We start from the raw sequence: 26,983 nt of genomic DNA, 5'->3' as shown, positions 1-26,983 counted from the left end.
GCATCACAGAGCTGGGCGTCATACGCTGCTCCACATGGAAGTCGGTCATAAATTGCATGTATTTCTGTTTCCATATATCCATTTATTAAACAATGTTTTTGAATTGTGAATGGCTGCTTATCAGATACATCACCCAAACACAAAGCCCATGCACGCTTACAAATTGGCACCAAATTTTTGCCCTGTGCGGTTAGACGTCCTTCCCCCGCCTAGCGAGAGCCTTCGCTTGTTTTCATTAACGATCTTTGACATGTGATTCACTGGAGACGGAATCCAGCGTAGGTCTTATTCTTCACACTCGCTGGATTTGACCACTGACATTTTCTGGGAAACCAGCCTCTGAAGCCTGGTGCTTTAATGTAATGCAAAAGAGCTGCAATTCCGTTCTGTAATGGGGGAGAAAATGTGGTTCTGCAGCCCTGTGGATTGTGTGCAGAGTCTGAGAAGCACTGTGCCTTAGCTGTGACTGACATGGTCTGATCCTGCGGGGACTTTAAACTGAGACTCGCCACCAGAATATGGTCAGGAGACCTTCATCTGATAATGGCAAATACATTCTCAAGAGTCTGGAATATTAGGTCGTAATGCTGAATCCACTCTTTCTTTGCACAGCACTGTGCAAAGGCAGTCAAAGAAAATGTTTAAAGTAGTAAGTGTATATTTGCTCAGGAAAAAAACATATTAACACTAGAACATGTAACGCGATAAAAAAATAAACAAGCATTTCTTCTGTTCTCCAAAAAGTTACTGATATCTTGCTGGATCGCTTCAGTTCCCAAACCTCTCCTCAGGGGCACCCCACTCATTCTGTGTATTTGTGTAGTTTTACCATCAGCTCAATTAATTAATTAACTTAATTAGTTACATAACTCAGTGAGGTTTTGATTAGGTATGCCAGTGGTCACGTCAAAAATAACTTGATGTATTGGTGACTTTAGCAATGATGTTGAAATTGCTAAGATAACACACTTTGACAGACATAATAGTTTTACACCAACATAAAGATCATTTAAACATTTTCTCTGACTGCCTAGGACTTTTGCAGAGTACTGTACAACTTGTTTATAGCAACAGTACCCCTTTACCCAAGTATCTGTTACTGGTGGGGGGCGTCATGAACAGGCAATGGTGATTGGGGTGTTGGCCAGTTTGACTCTGCTGATCCAAATACCAGCAATTTTCAATATCTGCACTGGGAGAAGAAGCAAGAAAACCAATGCAAACATGAAGGAGAGGGTGGAGAAGCGGACTGAGACCAGCTGGGAAAAAATAGCATGTTTTATCGCTTTCAATAATGTTCTCCTCTCAAGTGGAACAGTGTGTTGTTGAGACAAACTGGACTGCATTAAAAGGGCAATCGTACAAGTCCCAGGCCTGCTGACTGATGTGATACATCTTCATAATGACTGGACTGTTTCCTTTACTTTAAATTTCTCGATTCAGATGGCACACCCCTTTAATATTATCGCTATGGCGATGGACGGGACCCTTACAGTCCTCCGGCACACTGACACCTGCACGCCATCGATCCGGCCAACAATTAACCTGTCGTTTCGGCTCTCAGGCCGCCGCGGGGAAGATCCTTGGCTTCAGCTGCAGCTCTGTTGAATGCTAAGGTCTCGGCGTGGCGAGCTGGTGGCTGGAAGTCACCCCACGCTCCGCGGTCGACTTTATCGGTGTCACTCAGCCTGTTATTAGGCACGGCCCCATGATAGCAACTGTCATGCTATGCTAATGCTGCACTACTTATCCTGATTATGTCGGCTTTGCCAAGAGGTGCCTTGTCCCCTTGAAGGTGACCTTGCTTACCTAATAATTGCCTAACAACCATCTCATATATCACACAATGAAGTGAGCTGGCCTCATTCTCCTTTCAAAAGACCTTTTATTGAACAAGAATCCAGATACCTTTTTAAAACTCTTTTTGTCATTTACTAGAGCTTTTAAATCTGCTTGTCTGCAGGACAATGCCCCTTCTCCCTTGATAGGTCTAGGGGCTGTATACGTTTGCCGTTGCCAGAATCATAGAAGTTAAACTGTTGTGCCTTTAAGCCATTTAACTTTATTCTTTCAGCTTTTGCTTTTTACATCTTATCGTGTTGTTCACGAGCTGCCATGATTCTCAGTAGCGTTCTGTGTGGTAGAACCATTTATACATTTTTTTAGCGAGGGTAAAGGAAACGATACAATCCAATATGTCAGCTTTTTTTTCTACTTTTTTGTGCCGTTTCATCTGATTAGCTTATGCTGGAAATATTTCAGGGGGTGTATGTTACTTTATCCTTCTGTTGAATCTGGTCTTTATGCTGAATCGGTGCTTGACGAGGTCAGTGGTACTGTAGTACCCTTATCGGGTTTGGTTTGGAATACTGGTGTCAGTAAAAGGCTTTTAATGGCCATCCCTGGTGATACGTGTGTGAGAGCTCTCTGCTGAAAAAGCCCAAAGAGCTTTTATACTGTCATTCGAGTCATTTTTGCTTCACTCTTAGTCAGAGCTAACCAGGCTTGGATCCTTGGGGGGGGGGCAGCTTCATCCTGGGGAAGATGCTGAAATTTTACTTATCAAAGCGAGAAGCGCACTCACCTTGCAGGAGAAAAAGTTTTAAAATATTATAAGAAATTATATTTAATCATGTAAATAATAAATGAACTATCATTCATTATTATTTTATGTAGGCCCAATTAGTAGATAATATTTATCACAATAGCTCTAGAGTATGTAATAATTTACCCAGGAAAACTTCAGTGTACAAGGTCTGTACACATCCATCCATCTTCCAGCCTCTTATGCAGTATATGGTTGTAGGAGCCTGGACCCTATCTGAAGTAACAGAGGGCAGAGAGATACCAGTCCATCACACACACAGGCACCCAATTACAATACTGGCTATTTACAGACTTACTGTCTTTTTGGAGAATGCTTCTTAAGAACGATCAGCACATATCTGGCTTCCAGCAGCTGTGGGGTTCCACAGGCCAGGCACTTTACCAAGTGACCCCCCCCCCCCCCAGTATGGGCAATTTAGGACAATCAATTTTTGCCTTTCTTTGGACTGTGGGAGGAAACCTGTACTACACAGGAAGAACATCCAGCCTATGGGGGGGGCATGAAGCAATAGCACAACCCACAAAGGCACTCTGCAGAAAAACATATATAGTGATTTCCTTTAGCGAAATACCATAATATCTCATTTAGGGCCATTTCCAAAGAACTGATTGGATTCAGATGTGCTCCACCGTGTTAATGGCTCACTGCATCCGTGCCAACCAACAGCATCTGGTCACATGCCGGAAGTCGGAGCAGCCTAGAGGACCTCCAGGTAACTTGTGACTGATCACCGGTCAGACGTTACACGTGTTAGGCTGCCATTAGGTGCACTTTGACCAAACAGCTAATAGACCATGTATGCTATGCTAATTATATAAATTAAACTGGAGGGGGGGGGGGGCAGACAGGTTATGTAACAGCATTGCAGCCACAGATCCAGCCGCATAATTATTAAGTACTAGCCTGCATTAACTCATGTGTTTTTTACGATGGCTGCTTGTTGTTACTAATGAAACAAAAGTCTTCCGCCTCTTTGTAATCTTTTTTTGGTTCCTCGTTTGAGGCGATACAGAAATTCAGAATAACCAGTTATAACTGCTTCACTGCAAGGAATTTGCAGGCAATAGTAAGCAAGCGGCCACCCAAGCGCGCATGCTGCATGCATGCACCCGGGGCCCCGCGGCCTGAATGTGGTTATCGTTAGCTATCGCTTTAGCCACGCTAGGAGAGGGAGGGGTGCCGGTGCAGCGTGCACTGCGTCCGGCTGGCAAGGGCCTGGTTGCATGGTAATGAGAATGAGGAGACATTTTTATGGGTCCGCTGTAAAACGCTGTAAACTGCCGTAACCCGAAGCACAGAGGAAGTGTTTGCGGGATGAAGGCAAGAGCGTTTCCCCGCAGCGGCTCTGTAAAGGCCTGGCTGGGGACCCGTGCATTTTCGGGTGTTCATGAGTGACGGAAATTAGCATGCGTCCCAGGCACGTTAATATCTGCAGTCGTTCTAGAATTACAGAACACTAAGTTTACTTTTACAAGCCTGGAATAGAGAAGAGCTCGTGTTTGAAAAGCGCGACGTAATCGACAGATCGGATTTTAAGGATAAACGGAGGCTGGCAACATAAATAAGGTCTGATGACAAACTTTACTGCTGAATCTGGGTAGTATTAGCACTTCCATTATTATGGGTTTGGATTGCAGGGTGCCTGGAGCCTTTTCCAGGAGCATAAGGCATACTCTGGATGGGAGAGCAATCTGCTGCAGTGCAATAATAATACAATAATAATAATAATAATAATAGTAATAATAATAAAAGCGGATGGATGGATGGATAGATAATTAATAATCATTAGCATGTATTATTTATTATTTTTTAGCAATACCAGTATTATTATTATTACTATAATCGTGTCAGCTTTAGCTTTTAGTAGTAGTAGTAGTAGTATTATTACTATCATATCAGCTTTAGTATTTGAAAAAGTTGGGTTTTCTCCTGGATCAATTCAGCTGCAAGAGATGCTTGAAAGGTACCACAGCTAAACCCAGTGTGGGACCTGAGCCTTAAGGTGGTCAGCATGCCTTTCTGCTAACCGCTCCCTCGTAACGTTAGGAAGCGGGGGGCACAGGGGACGCCCGATAAGGAGCGTCGAAAGTAGGAGGCGCCAGTCATCTCCTCTCTTGCACCCTTTGCATGCATATTCTCCTCCCCCCCCCCTTTCACCTTCTGTCAAAATATCCACGTCAGATTTGGCACTCGGTGAGATTCATTAGCCGGTTACCGTTTCATGTTACAGTGGCAACAGTGGAAATCGGAGAGAAGTTAATGATCTGCTAACCAGTGAGCCCAGTGCCCTGGCCCAAGAAGTGCAGGGTAGACAGAATTTCAGCCAGGAGCCACTGAGACAGTGAGAGAGCGAGGGAGCACGGGGTGAGCCAGCGTTTCCAGTTTCACATTCCCTGCTGAGTCCCTACGGCCCTGGCAAAAAAAAAAAAAAGTTTTTGTATCAACAAACAAGCCGTGGTGAGATTGCAAAGGGATGGACCAGATAGTCTATCCTGGGAGGTTTATATACTCTGGATCAGGATATTGATACAAGTGTCATAATGGTGAATTCCTGCTCACGAGAGAATTTCTCAGCAGCTTACATATCAACAGTTACTCCAACTGTCTGACAAAATGTGATGCAGTTTTATAAAACAGAAGTATGTTTTTCAAAGAACCCAAATGACCACTAGAGAGTCTTACCTAACTATAACCTTCCTTCCTTACTTCCATCCATCCCTCCCTCCATCCATCCATTCATCCATCCATCGGTCCTTCCATCCATCATAGCTGCTCATCTAGTAGAGTAACAGCTCTCAATAATAACCTGACCTGTAGTTCACATAAATAACATATTGATCAGGAAGATAATGATAATGCTTTACTTGCCTTTTGACAAGCACATATACAGGTACAAAGGCATTATTTTGTTTTTTTGCACATCCCATCTATACCACATCTCCACAGAAATCCTATTGACACACAGAAATCAGTTTGTTGTCCAGCTGAAGTACACAGCACTACTGTACTGTACTTCCAATGCTTGAAATAGTTCTTGTCTTGCTCAGTAAAGGTCAACTGTGAGCTTATTTTTCCCTTTGTCACAATGCCCTCCTCCACAGTCCTAACTAGAAAAAGGGCTACATTTATCTAAGATCTGAAGCCGGTTCTAATCTACTGGTCCCCTACTCTGCAGTACCTGGCTTTCACCCTTAGAGTGAGTAGTTAATACTAAATATGCTTCATTAAGAGTATTCTTTGCAGTGAAGTACAGGGCAGGGATGATATTTTATCACCCTTTTGGAGATAAATATTCACTGCATCATTTGAATAAACAGAATACATTAGGAGCAGTGTCTTAGCTTGCAGTTCTGATATTGAGGGTTCGAATGCTGCTCCCACTGCGTGTGTGAGGTCTGCAAGTTTTCCCCGTGTTACTCGGATTTCCTCCAGGTCCTCCAGTGCTGCAGTGGACTGGCATCCTGCCCTGGGTGATCCTCTGCCAGCTGGTGCCTAGAATAAGCAGTTAGAGGATCGCTGGATGGAATGACTTATATATAAATAATCTGAGAATTATAACAAGGAGTCAACTGTGAAGCTAACACGTATGTAAGACATAATAAGTAGTTCTTGGACTTTGGCAGTTATTCTTAACTATTTACTATATACACAGAGCAAGTCTGGTGTACTCACAGATTTATATTCTGGCCATATCCGAAGGCTTCTGATGCCTGTAGTTAATTTATTTTATATCTGCATTAAATCTTGTGTTGGCTAAATTATGAAAAGTGATCACACTTCCAAGTGAGCCAAATGATATCAATTAATGTCAGCATTACGTACTTTGTTTGTTTGGTTGACAGATATATAATGATTCATTTGTGTTTCTGTGTTTACCAAGTGCACGATTAGAGATAAGCAATGGCGTAGGATACTGTTCAAATCTGTCACAGCGATAAGACCGCACGCTGCGTTTGGGAACAAATTGTCAACTTCTCCGTCACATGATGGTGCTGATAATTCCTAACTCTCATTATGTTACTTCACTTATTCTTGGTCGGGGTGGTTGGGAGTACAAGATGAGATCCCCAACATTCTACAGCGGGTGCCAGAAAGATTTCAGAGATTTAGGTTCTAAAATGAGTATAAAGTGTTACTTTTCACAGTTGGTAAAGGTGTCTTGTATTTTACTGCACCTGTCAAAGATGCAGAGACATACACTATAGAATACCCCGCTCAGCTCAGCACAGCTGTGATTTTGGTTCTGGTCCACAGGATGACTTGGAGGGTGTCCAGGTGTATTTTTAATGATTTAATGGGGGGGGGGGGGGGGGGACAAGAATGGATCTGTGGCACAATATGCTGTAAAAGCATTTCGGTGCAGTTAATGCAGCCCTAACACAATAATGTTGAAATGCTCTGACAGAAACTTAGCTTAGAGTCTGTTCTGTTGTAACGGAAAAGTGGGCAGTGAATGTCTTTCTATTCATTTTTCCAACCACTCATGCATCCCCTCTATAAAAATTATAAAGTCTCACTTAAGGTGTATGGAGCAGCCGGCAAGCTGACAGCAGCACACAGCATGGGTCTAAGTTAACGAACCAAACAGCATGAAAATGTTATTTACTCAGTGATCAAGGGCCACAAACAGGGAGTGAGTGTTCTGGACATTTATATAAACAAGGACTAAGTGGTACATTTTCACTATTATAGTCTTTAATTTTCAGTTTTTCCTCTGACCTTGACCAGAATAAGGAGTTAGATGATAGATGGATGGATGGATGGATGGATGGATGGAGGGATGGATAGATGGATGGATGGATGGAATTCCTTTTCCCATATTATTAGGTGTCATGTACCTAAAGTGACTCCTAAATTCTGCTGGTTATAAAAATACCTTTGAAATTTTTAATGTTTCTGACATACTGCTTAGAAATCCCAGACTTCAAAAACATGCCTCTGGGGCAGCCTGTTCACATAGGAAAGCCAAGGTCCACAGGAAAGCTCCGGCTTCCCCACTCACCTGGAGAGGCAGCTACTGCTCCTGTTCACCAGCCAAACCCTCACAGTCCTCCTAGGGCTGAGGACCAAATGTAACGTGGTACAGTCAGGGCTGCAGGGAGGCTGCTTACCAGCAAGGCACTCGCCAGCAAAGGTCTGCAGCAAGAACGTCTCCTCCCCGCATTCTTAGAGAATGGGCTGTGTCTGTGCTAATGACACATGTGAGAGTGCGTAAGTGTGCGTGTGTCTCTTTTGGGTGGGGGCTGTGCTAACTCACATCAAGAGCTTACTAACACCTGTTAGCTGCTTCCGTTGGGTGCAGCGCTGGCAGAGAGAAGCTCTGTCGTTGATTACTGGGTGTGATACCAAAGAGGGAGTGGTTTCCCTTCTTCATATGTTAGTGGCAGGAACGCATGGTATTGTAATTACGCAAAATCAGTGTGGTGTGCCTGTGATGCAGCTGGAACTTTGATTAGAAGGTTAGCAGCCTCAATCTGGGGAAGGAGGCTGCCGGGACCGTATTTTTAGATCACAAGCTCGTTAGAGATGGGCTGAGGCTTCATAGTGCAAGCCCCCTGTAGGACATCATGCATGCACATTAAATCGTGAAAAGGTGAAAAGTTCAGGTCCAGAAATGACAAATCCAGACCAAGACTTTGTTTCAACCAACCAGTTGAGCATAAAGAGTCAAAGTCACAGTGTACTCAACTGGTCGGTTGAAACAAAATCTTGGTCTGGATTTGTCATTTCAAACCCACAAGTATCCAGAGAAAGGCACACATTGCAAACCCACGAAGCTACACATGACCCATATATACCGCATTATTATTATTATTATTATTATTATTATTATTATTATTATTATTATTATTATTGTCAACATATTCTCTAAGTGACTATATAAATAGCACTTTTGCAGTATGTCCTGTTTCCTGTCTGGGTTATTTTGCTATAACAAAATCATAAACTGAAACTAGAGGAAAAACAACTGTAGATTATTTTTCTGATATATTTTTGACTGAAATGTGCTTTAGTGCTGCTGTTTGTGCGCTAAGCTCAGGGGGGCTCCGGTAGGCAGTGCGTTAGCGGCAAGTTAGCCGCGCTATTTCTAAACCGCCAATTTCGTTCCCAAACAGCTGGGCAGCATCGCTTCTAGTTTAAAATATTTGTAATTCAAATCTGATCGAAGACCTTTGCATTCATATGACAACCTCTGAATGCAATATGCGGAGAAATGACAGAAAATTGTAAAAAATAGGGGGGGGGGGGCTGGAGCAATTCTGATAAAGGCAGCATTTTAGGCAGCTCAAAGACAGCAGCGGGTTAGAATAGAGCGAGGCAGGTGGGCAGCAGAGGCAATGCTGTTTACTGTGGTAAGAGTTAATACTGACGCCGCGCGGCAATTACGGCCGCCTTCGGCATGCACGGTAAATGTGTGCTGACGAACAGAACAGATGGAATGGGACAGGGATATGTACGTATATGAATATTATGTATATAAGTGCACGAACAGAATCCACTTTCGACTGATTAGACAATTTATATTTAATTCCTGTTTTTATTTATCCTGTATGGTGTGAGGTACAATGTTCACAAGTGAAGAAAGAGGAGGTACAGTACATTCTAAAAATTGCAATTTTAAAAATATAGAGAAAAACAGCTATTTTTAATATAAAGTTTATTTGAATTATACACTAAACTAATTATATACTCTATATATACAGCCAGGGGTGTCGTAAAAGGGGGGACAGTTTGGACGATTCCAAGGGCCCATGAGTGACAGGAGCCTTAAAAATTTAAACAATATAATTGGTCTGGGTTTGCGGTCCAATATGATATGCTTTCATGGGGCCCAAAATCTCTAACGACACCCCTGTATACAGCCCTGGAAAAAAATTGAGACCACTCTATATTTTTCAAAAATCTGCATTTTTAAATCCTGGTTTAATCCCGGTTCTGCTGGCAGAAGCTACGCTGAGCAGCAGGCTGCTTCCAGGCTCAAAGTTTCTAAGACCATAGTACACAAGAATACGGTGAAGCAGGAGACACTGGGAACGACCAGAAACCAGCCAGGTAGAGGCCATTAACTTATCTGGTAGTTCCTTATGATTTGGAGGATGATATCAAGTGACCTTCATCAATGAGAAGCAGGGAAGAGCTTGACTGGAGTTTGCAAAAAATGTACATTTTACATAAATGCATTCCCATAAACCGAGAAATGAGTGAAAATTTTTCTGTGGTCTCTCATTTTTGTTCCTGAGCTGTATATATAATATACACATACAAAGCACTTTTTCATTCAAATATGAATATGTAAATACGACAACATAAAACATAAATACTACAAAATCAGTAGTATTTAAACCACATCAGTTTCATTAAAACCACACTCATATAACATCAGCAGCCTACCAACCTGGGGTTGTTATGATACCAGACAGTTATTTGTTGAAGTACGATCACATCGTAAGATCAGAATCATCATGGCAATATTTATACATCTCTGTGTTGTCTTGATAGATCTGTGCTGTCTTGATGGACATCTCCCCAACTGTTATTTGTGAGCATAGCCCTGAGGCAGCCCGTGCGTGTGCCTGACAGTATTAAATAGTTACAAATGGAAAACAGACTCTGGAGCTTTGCAGTATTAGCCTTAAAAATCTGAAGTTCAATGGGCTTGTGTGCATGTGCAGGATCAGTTTTGCCATGTTTTTAATCACTGTGAAGAGGTAGATCACCATAGACACAACATTTCGATGTCAATCACCATATCCTTTTTTGTTAAATAAAACTAGTGAATTGTTGTCTGTGGATAACTGCCACAGTGCAATTATCAGGTCTTGAACTTGTGAACTAAACTTTCCGTATGAGGTGTGTCTATGATATTGGTCGAGACAGCAAGCTGGGTTATTTCATCCTGTTTCAGTTACACAGTTCCCCCAGGGAATATGATGCTCTTAAAGTAATAAGAGGTAGATAAAGACCAAGCAGGGTAAAATCTCTGTGTGCCCAGTGCTTCACTGATTCTTCCTTACCACTATGCTCTCCGTATGTCACATTAATTATTTCTTCGGCAGTGGGAGCATCGCCCATGACATCTGCTTGATCAAAATGACTTGTCTTCTCCGAACAAGGCTGAAAGAACTTCCACTGAGGACTCACTGAAGACCTCATTGTTTAGTTGGTTGTCGGTTCAAGGATCAGAAATAGACACAGAGAGACACACAAAGCAGTTCCTGGAATGGGGTCAAATAATGAGCTGGGTCATGTTTCCACACTGCGCTCTTCAGGTGGTGTATCCAGTGGTGTTGTGGTCAGGCAGCTTCCTTAGCACAGCAGGCAACAGTATTTGTCAGTAACGTGAGCAGGAAAAAATAAAGCAGTACAGTTACACAGCATTGACGGTAATTAATAAAAAAACAGCCACCAAGCTCAAATGGTCCTCAAGTGCTAAAGGAGTTCTTGTTAGCGCTGGTATTAAAAAATAATACGAAATGAATGTCAAACCATACTGTATTGTCTTGCTACTTTACATTAAAACACTGCATTTTTATTACGAACAGCTTTGGGCCCGGGTGTGTCAAATCAAACAGATATTACTGTCACAACAGCAGGGACAAATGATTGTAATAACAAAGTGTTGCATTGTAATAAGGAAGAGCAAAGTTTTCAGATAGGTGTGTTCATCTGAGATGATGAATTTTTGAAGCATTTGAAAAAAGCCCCAAAGGAGCAGGTTAGAGACTCTTTGTTGGAGCCCATATTACAGTTGTTGACTGTTTCCTACAGTGAAATCTAATAAACACTTTGTCATGTGCAATTAGTGGGCGGTATAAGCATAAGCAGCTAACAGCTTTGTCTTCCTGTCACATTGTATTGGTTTAAGTCAATCTGCTCAGATTCACGCAGGTTTCCTTAAGGTGAACCCAAATTGACTGGGTCCACTGTTTTGATTATGCGTTTGATATTAATGGAGGACATGTTTTCATGGTAATTAGAGGCATAATGAAGACTCAGGTTGCTTGAGTGATGCTTAGAACAATGACATAAACACTGACCCTTTATTGCCAGCAATCAGCATATTGATTTAACACCACATTGTAGGCAAACTCCATTAGAGTGTGTTTTACTCTACAGCTGCACCAAGTCCAGAGATTTTGGTAGGTCACCTGCAGCCCAATACACTGCGATGGCAAAATACACTCACCGGCCACCTTATTAGGAACAGCTGTGCACTTGCATGTTGATGCAAATATCAGTAACACTTTCTATGAAAGTCATGTCTATGAGCATCTATGAAAACTTTCAGAACACATTCATAAAGCATTATAAACATGCCTATAAATATTTATATTAAGGCATAACAAATTATAGCACTATAGATAACTCAGTACGAAGCATCCTTAATTCTTAGACTGACTATTATAATGCATTATGATGGCATATATAGTGCATTATAGATGAGAGCTTCATTTGAGCTTAAGAAATACTATAATCAACACTATAATGCCTTATGACTATCAATAGAAGACACTGTAATGCTTTATTAATTCTTATACCAACCATTATAAAGCATTATGAAGAGATATAAGGTATCTATAGTGCATTACAGATGACAGTATTTGAGTGACAGTCAAATATCCAATCAGCTCATCATGTGGGATTAGCTAAATGCATAAAATTACACAAATAAAGGTCAAGAGCTCCAGTGCATGGTCAGACTAAACATTAGACAGAGATAAAAATGTAGTCTAAGTGACTCTGACTGTGTCATAGTTGTTGGTGCCAGATGGAATGATTTGGGTATTTCTGAAACTGTTGAGCCCCTTGGATTTTCACACACAACAGTCTCTAGTGTTTATGCTGAAAGATGTGAAAAGCAAAACACATTCAGTGAACGGCAGTTCTGTGGGTGGACATGGCTTGCTGATGAGAAAGGTCATAGGAGAATGACCAGAATGGTTTGAGCTGACAGGGAGGCTACAGTAAATCAAATAAACTCTCTTTACAGCAATGGTAAGCAGAAAAGTATCTCTGAACACCCAATGGCGAACTTGAATGGGCAACAACAGCAGAAGACTACGCCGGATTCCACTCCTGGCAGCTAAGAACATCGCCTGGTCTGTTTAAATTTGGTTTCTATTGCAACTTGCAGATGGTAGGGTCAAAATTTGGCATAAACCTCACAAATCCATGGACCCAGCCTACTTTGTGGTAGCGGTTTAAGTATGTGAGGAATGTTTTCTTGACACAAATACCAATTGAGCATTGTTTAAATACCACAGCTATCTGAGTATTGCTGCTAACCATGTGCATCCATTTATGGCCATAATTTACCCATCTGCTAATGGATATTTCCAGCAGCACGTCACAAACCACAAGTCATCTCAAACTGGTTCCCCGAACATGACAAAGTATTCAGTGTACTTCAACAGCCTCCCCAGACACTAGATCTGAATCCAATAAAGCACCTCTGGGACGTGGCAGAACAGGAGATCCGCAGCATGAATATGCAGTTGACAAATCTACAGGGTTTACGTGACGCAATCTTGTCAAAATGGACCAGAGTCCCTAAGGACTGATTTCAGCACCGTGTTGAGTCCATAGCACAAAGAATCCAGGCTGTTCTGAGAACATAGTACAGTCCTACCTAGTATTAGAGCAGAGTTTCTGATGATTTGGCTGATGTACATTGCCAGCCTGGGTTCCTGAGAGTTCAGGGAAGATCTCAGCCATTTCATCAAGAACCATCCTACACAATGCCTGTTGCTGTAAAACATATTTGAAGCATGCTAAAGCAGGTGTTTTCTGACTGACACATCAAAATGAACTTACGCATGTTTTGTGTTTTTTTGGAAGAACTTCACCAATAGCAAGTTTATTCAAAAACAACAAGACAATCATTTAGGGTGATATAAGGTAGTTTTAAGCTTTGGAATTATTCGCAGAGCTCTGCATTGTGCACTGACTGGACTAAACTCTAGGCTAGACTATATTAAAATAGTCTAGTCTTTGCACAATCCTTTGCTGTACAAGACTTATGCATTGACTGTTTTAAAAACCATTTCTTTGTTCATTATAATCACATAGAAGCACATTGGGGCATTTTTATGTGAGTCCATTCGTTATATAATTGGAGTCAACAGGTATTACTCAAGTGTTCACATTAGCGGGCTCCACTCGCATTTTGCCGCTAGTCCAGGGGGCAGTCCGTGAATCGTGACTTTCATAAACGGCCGGGCAGTCTCAATGGAACCTTTTTAATTTAGTCAAACAATTAATCCACATCAGCGTTAGCAACATGGGCCGTTTCTCCATGCGTTCTAATGGAAATGGGGCGCGGTAAATGGGTCTTGTTCAAAGACAAAAGGGTTACAGCACTCTAAATGCCTAGGATCAGAATAAATGTACTGAAAATACAATTATCTCCAGAAAAAAAAGATTAAAAATGGTTTAGAGCTCTTAAAACAAGAACTTTATGTGCCTTTTTATGGCATGCACTGCTAATAGCACACATAAACTGATTTTTCGCAGTAATCCAGTAAGGATTAGGCCTGCTGTAAGACACAAATGTTTCTGATTATGCCCCACGAAGCTTGTTCATAGAGTTCAGTCTAGAACACATGTTTAAACACTTCATTGAAAATTTCCATTGTCACCCCAGCCTCCAAGACGTATTGTATCTGGTTTTAATGCCTCTCCGCAACAAAGAGAATCACAGCATGTTGTACATCAAACGGAATATTATTTGTTTTCTCTCCCACAACTCTGGTCTATGCATTGGTTAAATCTGGTCTAAGTTCCAGTCTGTGTTTTTTTTTTTTGCCTTAAAACAAGACAGAATCCATCCAATTGTTCACTGAAGGTCACAAGACACATTTTTTACATGAACACGCTTTCTGTGGATATCCTACATAACTCTGAGCAACACGCTCAGCTGGGAGACATGTCATTTGTAAAACAAAAGAACCAAGCACTGTTGCTGCTACTCATTTTCAAATGGTCCCACTGCCCATGGAATTACATTGTTCTAAATAAAAATGCACATGTAACATTTTAGAGAATGGTAGCATGGCCTCATAGCTCCAAGGTGGTGGGGTCCAGCCCATTACAAGTGCTGGTGTGGGCAGAGTTTGCCAGCTCATTACAAGTTAACATGGCATTTCTAAAAATACCTTGGTTTTGCCCTGTATCCCAAAGTCATGCTGCTCAGGTGGATTTGTGACTCTGCAGTGCCATTAGTGCATGACCAAGTGTGTGTGCGCGCCCTCAAATTCCATCCTGAATGTACTCTGCCTCACGCCCAATGGTTCCTAGGATAGGCCACAGACTCAACCGTAATTGGATAAGTGTTTATTGGAAATTGATGGAAAATTACAGAATGGATTTAAGGGGAGAAATGCTGCCGACGGCTCTCACATTCTGATAACCCCACAGGCAGGGCAACTGCTAAAGCAGATGTCGTGGTATGGCTATTGTTTGCAGGCTCTGTGAAATCTCCTGGCTCATAGGCCTGATACCCAGAGCCACCGTGGAGATTTCCCGCTACATTGTTTGTAAGGGGAGAGATGTTAAATCCTGCTTTTGAGCCCCCGAATACCCATAGCACTCTATACATGATATTCTCTCACTGGCTGAAAGGTTTCTAGGTCGGGGAAGGCCTGTGCAGGTACAGGAGAAAGGTCAGGGAAATTATCAAAGACCCTGCATTTCCCACACTCTCTGTGAGTCACCACTCACCAAGAAATGCACTCCAGACATTTATCATATTATAGTCACTGATTTGTATGATATATTTTCAATATGCTTCAGTAAGAGTGTTTCTTTATCATACACACACAAAAAAAGATTCTCCTTGAGATATTCCAGGAAAATCAGGTTAATGATAAACGTCTGTGTCGTCATTTTCTTAAAAGCAAAGTGTCAAGAGGACATTTTTGCTGCAGCATCATTCTTTGCTTTTAATCTGTTTGGTTTCATTTACATGTTTTACCTGAATAATTCTTTATAGAGTGTACATTCCAGAGATGAACAGCATTTCCAGAAAGATGATACATGTGTGCTTTTCAATAAGCAATGTAATTAATTAGATTATTTCTGCATCCATTTCCAAGCACAGTTATATCTGATTGTGTCACAGTTCAAAATGATTTCAATTAGCCATGCTCTTTAAATGCATTATCAAGCCCAGTTGAAAATAGCTTTGAATGTACATATAGACTCTTTAAGATCATGAGATTATTGAGCCAAGCCAACTGCTTAGCGTATGGTAATTACAAGGCAATGCAGCTGAAATCAGTCTTTGTTTTCCTTAATTGGAAGGGGTACTAGATGAAACATTGTCTAAAGATCAATGCTCTCTTTAGCATCCCTTAGTAACAATGATCATGAAAAATAAATATTGTCTATTTACCCTGAGGCCAATGTGCCAAACACTATAAAATGAATATCACACCCTCATTAAACACCAAGCCTGGGTCATATGTGAAGGAACATCACGGCATGTTGGTGCACTGCGTATGTTGCCTTTAAGCTCCGTGGCAGTTTGTCGATAAGCTGCTGTTGCAGACAGATGCTGAACAATGTGTCTATAGTTTGCTAACAGCCCATGTTGCATTGCGCTTCCTTAACTTGTCAATTGGATGATGATGCATCATAAGTGCTGAGCTCAACTCAATGTGACATCTCTTCTCATTCAGGGTAGCTCATACAAGGAAGAGGCCTCAGATTAACAGACCATCTGTCTCTCAATTAGCTCTTACTGATCTTCAGTAGAGCAGCTCCCGGCCCTTGTTTACGTCTGGGTCCCGCAGAACTCACAGTGGAGCTGTTGGGAATTTTTCTGAACAGGATCACAGGTGTGAGACTTGTGGGCGACGTGAGCCACATCTTCGCAGCGGAGGAAGCTCGGGAGAATCATCACATGCATGGCACTCATGCAGAGTCCTCCCCAGATGGCTCATCCAGCAGGGGCTGCTGGGTAATTTACGGCGATGGGGCCCACGGTTGCTTGGCCTATGGCAGCAGTCTTGTGGAGAGAAAGGGGGCCACATGGCGGCGGTGTTGTGAGGCATTGTGGGAGCCGAGCCTGCAGCCACATCCTGCTTCTTCTGGCTGGCGGCAGAGCCAGAACAGCCTGGAAACCGTCGGCAAGGAGGGAACCCTGGAGACAGACGGGGAGGGGAATGATCACACTGTACCTCCTGCACCGTCCCATGGAGACCAGCAATAATCCCACGTTTAAGATCCCATGGCTGGGTGAATTATTTAGAAGCCTTGTAAGATTGCGGAGGCCTGTACACACGAGACGGAGAAAGAGTGAGAAAGAAAGAAAATGTCAGTGTGACTAAGGGTGGGGCCTCTGCAGTGGCTGTGCTCCAGGCAAGCTTGACTCTGGCCCAAGATCAGATCCACTCCCTCTTATCGCATAACGTCTGCATCCAAAGCAGACCAGGACTTTTTATCACGCTGCATAAACTTAAACATCAGTCCTAGGAAAACTTGGAAATAGGGTTGCGAGGCTGATGTGGAATAGAGGCAGTTTGCATCTACGTTTCCTCCTTGTCCAAAAGCAGCGGTGTCCTGTCACTCAGCAGATTCCCCGAGTAACGGCTGCTGTACAGTAGCACTCATTGCCAGTACATATATTGGCTAGGGTTATGGTTAATTGAAGTAAATCTGAAATATAGGGTATGAAACTTGTCTTTTAAAATGTTTGTTTCTTTTCTGAATCCAGTTAAAAGGACTTGTAAGTATGGTATGTGTTTCTGGAGGAAGGCAGAGCAGGGAAAAAAATGTATCCAGGAAAATGAAGTGCAATTTTCCATCTCAGTACTACATAAAATCTGTAATCTTGCGCGCGTGTGTGTCTGTGTGTGTGTATATAGTAGCAGCATATACTTGTTTACTGTGTATATGACAATATCTTATTTAAGGTGTGTATGTGCAGATTTTAAATTATCATAAGCGACAAGGATTAAATAAATCAGTTGCAGGAGGATGTCTTGGGAAAATCTGAATCTGAAGTAATCTTGCTGAAGGGCTCAGCCGTATATCCATGTATGATTTTAACCTGGAGACCTTTGCTGGAAATACAAAGCCCCGACAAACGGAGCGTGCGCCCCTCCGCGTGATGCTGTTCGCGCGGGTTAGAGGGGACGGATCGCGCAGCTAATTACTGCTCCGCCGGTGATGTCGGCGTTTGGAGAGCAGCGACTAATTTCGACAATCTTTAATAAAATAGGCTAATAAAAGTCCTATTTGATGATTCGTCATTAAGCTGCCATATCTCTGTAATAACGATCTTTAATTATTTTCGTATTGCAATACAAGTGCGACGGCCATTTCTTGTATTGTAATTATTTAGTAGTACAGGCAAATGCAGAATATGCACTGAAGTGTATCGCCTGTTAGCTTATTTTACTTGGAGGCATCCGTGTCTTATTATACCCAAATAAAACATCGGATTATAAATCCATTTATTTAAAATGAAGGAGTGTATTTTGGTTGGCTTTCCGGCGTCTTCCACACTACTTAGAAAAACTAAACTCGGACGGAACAGTACGTGCGACTTTACGGACTCAGACTTACACGCGGCAAATCATTCGCAATTCGCAAATTGAAATTTATGTTCATTTCGGTGAAATATTATTAAACAAAATGAGTTCTAGACATGGTTTCAGGACACATTTTCACTTAGTAATTATGCAAATGAAGTCCTTTGTTCTTGCATAAAATTAGTTTTTTGTACAATCTTTAGCAGTACAGTACTACCCAGCCCGTTGCTATTTATGCGATCGTTCTGTGAATCTGTGGCGAACCAAAAGACCTAATGAGAAACGTGAACCCTTTTTGAAACATTTTTTTTTTACTTATGTGATTTTTCCAACTATTTTGATGGCTGAAAGAAACTTAAAACCAGTATCTGACCTAAATTTTGCTCTTTAAATACGGCGAAATGGATGAAACTTAAGTTAAACTGGTTAAACTGATCAAATCTGAATAAATGGGATGTTTAAAAATTACACACCCCACACACTCAATCCTTGCAAGTACATGGAATATCTTCTGTAACATCAGGTTTGTGTTTCTTCCCTTCTTTGCATGTTCTTCGTGTTGTGCCGTTTTCTCTCTTTTGACATGTGATCATTTGTCTTAAAGACATTAAATTTCATGGCCCATCTGTGACCCCGCAACAATTTCAGCAAAGATGGCGCCACTGAATGTGAAGTTGCAGGGCGTCTGAGTTATTGGCGCGGCTCTCTGAAAGCTTTCTGATGTCATTATCGTTACACACGTTTCTAGAAAATTTCAGCGCGATAATGTGCTGCAGGCCAGGGCTGTTTCCAGTGCTGCAGCTAAATCATGGCAGATGCATGATTCAGGCTCGCATTTATGTTTTCATATTACTGAGAAAAAAAATACAGCAAAGAAATTAGCCTTTTGTAACTCAAACTGGATATGTCTTGAATAATTACCAGTGTTTATCCAGTGCAACTTACATTTTTCTTGTTTTTACAGCTGGATATCTGCTGATGTCATTCTGATGTAGAATCAGACCTCAATAGTACAACAGAAATTCCCATTAAGGGAGCATACTAATGTTATATGTGTACAAATTAACATTACTGATTCTGTTCTTTGGACAAGCCTTGGTTGTTTTTATTGAAACCCCCAGTGTAGTGTAGATGACAGGTGGATTAGTTGTTTTATTATTGTTATATAATTATTACGAGTTTGGTGTCTCTGAATTGCCCACAGTGCAGGGTCGCCAACTCTCACACATCTGACGTGGCACTCAGTTTCAGACTCTCACGCTCATGCAAGCAATCTTACGGCAAATCTATATTATTCCATTCTAAACCTAAAATTAGCTTCGTCAAAAACATTTAGGCAGTTTGCAAACCCAACAGGATATTCACAAAGTAATAAAACTGTTACATGCAGTACATGTAAATACATGTGCATGTGTATGCAGACTTGTCACCAATTGATAATCTCATGTCAATCACCTGACCACAGTAGGCAACCGTGACAGTTGGTGACTGTGTGTCCATGATATTCCCCTGCCTTGTGTCCACTAATGCAATATCCAGTGGCTGCTCACGACCCTGTACTGGGTGTGTGGTTGGAGGATGGGTAGGTGGGTAGTTTATACAGAATGGGGGTCATGTGCCGGTTGGTGAACATTGGCTAATGTGGCACTGGCAATAAAAAGAACATTAGGTCCTATTGGTGAAACTCTCAGAGGACAGTGGTACTTACCTACCATTTGCCAATGGTGTGATTCCCTGTAATGGAATAATTAATAGAAAGGAAATAGAGGAGTCCTATGATAGGGGACAGTCACTGTACCACAGGACACAGAAAACAGCTCCGCATAGCTGCCTGCTCTTCCTCTACCTCTAACGAGTTTGCCAGGTTTATGTCATGTCAGTTGGAATTAAGCGATTTGGTCGCTTGTCTCAACAAACATCACACGTGGATTTATGTAAAAAGTTCAGTTTAAATAAATGATTAAGCTGGAGTCACACAGTGTTAGTATAAAATAGTCCGAATCCCCAAATGTGTAAGAACATGGATCATCATTGTGTTTGTTTATATTTGTTTTTGCTCATGAAATGAAAAAATCACTCAGCACAATAGCGCCTGACAGAATGTTACAAATATGATTAACACGATTGTTTCTGTATTAAACCGTGTTGGTTTTGTTCTCGCCTGTTCATATTGAACGAGTCAAACAGCATTTGTTCTGTTTAAGGTAGTTTAGAGAAGCAGATGAACAGCATCCCATCAATCCCTCCACGGCTTTTACGGCCCAGCACCACCTGTCCGTGTTTTTTGGCGAGCTCAGCGTCACCCGAATGCTCTGTGACTTCCTCCTTTCCCACTATTTCTGAATCCTGTGAGCCACCCACACCCTTCCGCTCCGGGGGTGCCGGCGAGCCGTTTTCGGTTTTCCGCAACATGTTCCGTGGCTGCTGGCTAAATGCATAGTTTTCTTTGGCTCCATCAGTATTGCCCCTCCTCCCCCCACCCCCCAATCAACCTTATGCTCACTGCCATGATAGGGAGGGGGAGCTCTCCTCAAAGGAAGTGGCTGCAGAGGAGCCCAGACACGAAGATGTTCCCAACACCTGTCTTTGTTTGTTAGGTCCAAGCAGCCTAAAGAGAGGCCCAAGCAGAAGTGGCTGCCTCAGTAGACCCTTCCTGAGCCATGTCGATATCCCAGCATCTCCGTACATTCCCGCATCTCCATAAATACCGGCTCTGTCACTCGCGTCCCGGTGGATGATGAATCTCCGACTCCCGGCTGCTGGGAGCTCGGGTGCCGTTCCGGCTCCCTGCTGAGCTTTCCTTTCACCGAGTCAAAGCGCGGCCAGCAGACGAGGCGGCGGCAACCGGCTCTTTCTGCGGCGTAACCGCGAGGCGTCCTGCCGCCTCAGCGCCGTCAGCATGATTGACAGGTCACGCCAGGCCGGCCGTGTTTTGAAGCTTCCAATTCAACGTCGCCATACTGGCCTTCCCCCACGGGCAGCACCGTCGCCGCGGCCAAGAGCCGTGATAGATTAGCAGTACACATTTTTGTTTACAGGAAGTATAGGGAAAAGCAGAGGCTTGCATCCAAACAACAGACCTTAGTCACATCCCTAATGGAGCAGAATGACACGCATGTACAAAACCAGTTCATCAGTCACTGAGAACCTTTGTTCGCATGGAATCCGAAGGCAAATTTTCCAATAAATCGGCGCTCTGTCTCATGTGTTGTGGGAATTTCCTCCGCAAGCTGATGCAGTAGTTGCATTGTTTTATAGACAGCCTGTTCACCTTCAAATAATTGGAAGGAATGCAACACTAAAAAAGAAGAAGAACAGGTACATGAGCAGCATGACGAATGGGTTCAGCCATTGTGGGGTAAATGCAGACTCATAATGTTCCATTGACAGGAATGAATGAAATATACAGCAGGAACAAGACAAAATTAATTAAGCAGGTTAATTGTTTTGCAATATATTTGTGTATATTATGATTGTAAATACATAAAGCTATGGCTCATATTATAATTTGATGGTTATGTAAATGAAAATAATAACCTGTAGAGATAAATAAACCATCCATGCAGCCATCAATGTTCTCTTATGCTTGTACAATTCTGGATTACAGCTGTATAACTATAAATAATAAATCAGAAAAATGTAAATATCAGCATTATACACATATAAAACAGACACTTATTAGAAACCTATTAGGTAACTTCATTTATTATACGCCATATTAAAATTAATTGTATGTCACTTTACACGGGTGCACAAAATAATGATTGTCAAAAAGTGCAGGCATGTAATTGCTGCATCACTTTGGGAGTCTTTTAGTAATGGATAGCTTCCTTGCCAACCATCCATAACGTTTAAACATGACACGTTCCGTCAAAGCTCGTTGCGTAACTTTGATGGTTCAAGTAGCAAAAACCGCCCTCCTCCCCCCCCAGGAATAAGTGTAGGGGTGAGGGTGTATTGTTCCGTACTTCTCACACGGCTGAGAACCGTAGGGGGAGACAAAGTACTTAAGACACAGCTGTCTGTCATCCTGGCTCGCCCGGAAAGGCAGAGCTCGCCTCGTCTTACACGGACAGTGTTAGTACTTTAAGGTTATTGGTGATGCCTGCTGGTGAAGGGAAAACCTTGACGCATCTGTCCCTTCAGAAAGGATCGTTTCTCTTAAATGGAAGATATTTTTGGAATATTTTCCGACTGAACGGCATGTGGGTCAGGATAAATTCGCTGAAGAAGTCTTTTTAGAACAGTAGATGCTGCTGAGAGTATCTCTTCTAAATTTAGAGTCCGTGGGTCAGGCGCCCGTCCGTAAGAGGTGCAGAAAGCGCATTTGCGCCTTTGTTCTACCCGAGCCCAGAATGCCATCGCCTTGCATTTTTTCCCATGACCTTCATTCTCGCCCCATGATATCACGAGGCCTTGCCCACATTTCTGCAGCCAAACGGAGACAGAAAGTGACACATAAACCAGCCATCCCCCCACCCCCCCCCCGGTGATTCTGTCGAATTTCAACGCACAGGCGTCTTGCAGTGCCCTGGGCTACCGGAGTGGATACGTGACGAGGAATGACCCCAAAGGACAAGATGGAGAAGCTGCTTAGTTAGCCGCCTGTGGGGGCACGGTGTACAGACAGGGCGGGGGGGCAGGGGGGTCACCAGGCGGACATTACTCCTCATGGTCACTGCTCCTCTGTGAGGTAATTCGCTAATTTGTATCTCCGAGCCACTTCACGGTGACCGAGAGGACCATTGTAGGTAAAGGCAACAGTCATCTAGACCGTCCCATGGTGAATTAGAACAGGGCTTTTTGACCTTTCTTCACCCAGGGACCCCCAAATGAAAATATACAGAGGTGAGGGGCCTCCATCCACTATTGCATCATCAGGTAAGTGAGAAATCGGCGGGGAGGGTCACATTTGAATATTTTTCGTTCTGGACAGTGTGAGCAACCCACGAATATTTTGTCAGTTTATAAAATGTCTTTGCAGGCCCCCTGGAGCTACCCAATGGCTACCCAGGGGTTTGTGGACCTCAGGTGAACTCCCCCCCCCCCCAACATTTCAATTTAGAGAGCGAAACATTTAGGTTATGTGGGCTTCAGCAACAGCAACTGCACAGGTGCAGAATGCATGGAAAATGGGCAGTGCAGCCCCCCCCCCACCCCCGCATGTCTACTCCTGGGAAGTTAATGCCGCCTCTGCCAGCCCTTTATAAACCCCCCCTCCCCGTACCTGCTGTATCGCCGAAACAGAGTGACCACACCCTGCTGAGAGCAGCTGGGGGGTCTTATCGCAGTGTCGGGGGCTCACTGTACCGGCCGGGGGGGCTCACCCTGCCTCTGCCAGACGGCGGCATTTTTCACCCACAGTCAGGTACACACACTGGCTGCAATCTTCATCTTTCTGGTTTATTATAGCCTCTCCTCCATCTTTATCCAGCCCTGCCGGCCTAGCTAGCCCTTTATCGTGTTATATTAGACACTGTATTAATGGAAAGAAATGCCTTTAAAGATGGTGCTTAATAAAATACCTTTCCAGTGCAACTGTCAGGGTATTATAAGGCACTATTATGATACCTGTTTTAGCAGTGCATGTAAATTATGTGTGTGTGCATGTATACACACACACACACACAGATATATATATATATATACACATATATATGTTTGTGTGTGCTTTATGAGGCTGTTTGTTTGTATATGTATATAGTATAAGTATTTCTTTAGCTGCTAGTGTTTTTCAAAGTGACTTGCATTATGCGTCTCCCAATACAATGTTATTATCTAAAACACTCACCTAGCTTACGATAAGTCTGTTGTTTTGGTTGGTTTCCCCTGCAGTTCATACTGCATTTCTACATTATGCTACAGGGTCACAGACGCGTCGGAGCAGACGGCAGGTCAGCCGTGTAAGCACGGATAACTCGCGACAGCTGGAAACTATACACAGACAGTGTCACACGTGGGCAGGAGGATTCACGCATAAATCGTCCCTCATTGCACCAACTGGGAGCGTGAAATCGGCGAGGCGGCTTTCCGGCACGTTCCCCCACCCACATCAAAGATGGGCCCGGCTGTTAACGGCGTGAGTTTTCGTTAGGCCCTTAACGGCTGGGGCTTTCTGCCGCCGCTCTGAGGAGCTATGATTGACCACGTCCTCCCGTGCTAGTCACGTATGCTCATCATTTATCTGCTTAACAGATGCCCCCCCCCCCCCCGTTAATGGGCAATGCTATTTGACTCAAAGTTCCAGAAGCCATGACCTCGGAGCATCTGAACGCTTTAATATCCATGCAGTGTCACTGGGAAGAAAGGAATCTCCCTCAGTAGAAATGTCCACGGACCTCGAAATGCAGTTTGAGCACCATGAATCCCCCCCCATCCCCGGCACGCCGCACAAACGCCGCCTTTACGGAAAGCCACCTTTTGACAGACAATATCCCCTAAACAAAGAGGTATCAGCACTCAATGGGATACAACAGAGCAGGATGCTGGAAGAACATTAGCTGGAACAAGCTAGCTGCGCATTCCGTACACAGGTTTTGTTGTATTTATGTCTAAGGGGGGATGTGTAGTGAGGGTTGGGTGCAGTGCGCAGTGCCTGCGTGAGACACCCTGTTGCGTTGCAGGTAGCACAAAGTGCGGCGCGTTAATGAGACACGCAGACACAGCAGCGTTTCTGCGGCGATGGCGATGGCGCCCTGACCTCCAGTTTGACGGCACGTCAGGTGGGACTCGGCCGCGTGCAAACGGGCTGCCACCGGCTCCAGCCTCCCATCTGCGTGGATGTGAATTCCTGTCACAGACCGTATGCTCCAGCACACGTCAATGTCCTCCTGGAAGACTGTCCCGCCTTTGGGAATTGTGAGGGGACCGAATGTCTGTGTGTGACTGTGTGTGTGTATGCGTGGTAATGCAGTTATTACATGGTGGGAACCAAATGTCCCCATAATGTGACAAAAACCTATTATTTTGACCTTGTGGGAACATTTTTTCAGTGTCATAGTTGGGATTAGGGTTATACCCACAGAAATTAATGGAGAGTTCGAAAGATATAGATACCGAATGTGTGTGTGTGTGGTGTGTGTGTGTCATGTGGGTCATGTATCAATCAATGTACAGTATGTGATAAAATACAGTTATTTTGATATTGTGGGGACCATTTTTTCAGTCCCCACAAAGGGAAATTCAATTTTATAAAAATCTGTGACTGCAATCAAAAAACATAAAATGCCAAAAGACTTGTATTTTGTTTGGTTATTTATGATTAAGGTTAGGGCTGGGTAAGCGGTTAAGGTTGTCATTGTTGGGATTAGAGTTATTCCTCTAGAAATTAATTGATGGTCCCCACAAAGATATGAATACAAATGTGTGTGTGAGTTGCTTCTGGGACAGCGATCTGAGTTTGAATCCTTGACTCGCTTTGTATGCTTCACAAAGGCAACAGCAGGTAGCGTCTCGGAATCCTGTGGTTCCCAGGAGGGGCCGAAGCAGTTGTGGCCCCCAGCAAGGTGTTCAATCTGGATGTCGGGCTGTGCCGGAGGAGCAGAGGAACAAGGCACACGGAGTCGTTTTGCATGAAAACACGGTGCGCTGTGATAAATCACCGCGGCTGCTTCTAGAGGGCTGCGTGGAAGGTTCCGGACCGCGTACCTTGATGATTCCCGAAACGTTTTTACATAACAAAGGACGGCCAGAGAAATGAATGAACAGCAGTACCTAAAAAGCACCACTCTCAGCTGGAAAAAGGATCTCTGTCCACGTGGAAAATACAGTTAAGTAATTTATATACATTTTTGAAATCGTAATATAAAGTCAGATATGAACAGCCCTCGCAGTCTGAGCTTTCTCACACAACATTTCCCGAGAGCCAAACTGGTTTGCTTGAAAAACAATCATGTGTTCATTTCAAAGAGGTGAGATCACCACTGGCTTCATTATCCACCTTGACGAGACTCCAGATCGGAAGGTGTTACAGGTTTTACTTCAGCCCTCAGGGTAGAAAGGCCGACTCATTTGTTCTCCTTCCGCGAGTACGACCAAAAAAAGGGGGAGGAGGATTATTAACCAGTTTTATAGATATGCCCTGAATAAATTAAGTGGGTGGCCGGGGAGATCGGTCGCAGAGCACCTGCGGCTCCTCTCTGCTCATTACGGACGCCTCCTGTGGACGGCCTGCAGGTGCCCTATCGATTTACTCCAGACCACACGAGCCATGGCTGGCTCCTGACTGACCCCGCCAAGCTGCGTCAGGAGCCGCGGACGTGGGAAACGGAAAAAGGCCCCCAGGACTGCCCCAGGGGCTGCCCGCTAGGATGCTGCAGCCTCAAGGAACAGACAACAATGTGTGATTACCAGGGGAGGGGGGGGAACACAATAAATAAAATCACAAAACTGCCAGTGTGGTCTTGTAATGGCTTTCTGTCTTAGAGTACGGTGGGGGAGAAAGGCGGGAGGGGGGGACTGGTTTTTCAACAAACAATACATCTCTGCATAAGTCGTTCTCCGCACAATTTCGATACCTTGAGTAGAGGTTTACCCATAAGGCCACGGTGGCACGCCTGTCACGAACGGAGTAGTGTCTCGCAGCCCAGGCCCATGGCCCAGGGTCTGGACGCTGCCACAGTTGGGGGAGGCTACATTTCTGACGCTAGCCCCTGTTTTCCGGGCCACACCAGCTGCCACGGTAATGGGCTCCACAGCCTCCTGCGTGCTGCCTGCCAGATCCCTGCTCCCTGCCACGGACTCCTGGCTGTTCCTCCTCACCTCAGACGTGACTATGAGTTTGCATAGGGCATAGCTCTGTTTATATTGTGCCGGTTCTGGTGCTCTGCACCTCAGCCCT

The sequence above is a fragment of the Paramormyrops kingsleyae genome, chromosome 2, assembly GCF_048594095.1.
Source record: "Paramormyrops kingsleyae isolate MSU_618 chromosome 2, PKINGS_0.4, whole genome shotgun sequence".
Taxonomy (NCBI): Eukaryota; Metazoa; Chordata; class Actinopteri; order Osteoglossiformes; family Mormyridae; genus Paramormyrops; species Paramormyrops kingsleyae.
Note: the sequence above shows the minus strand (reverse complement) of the source record.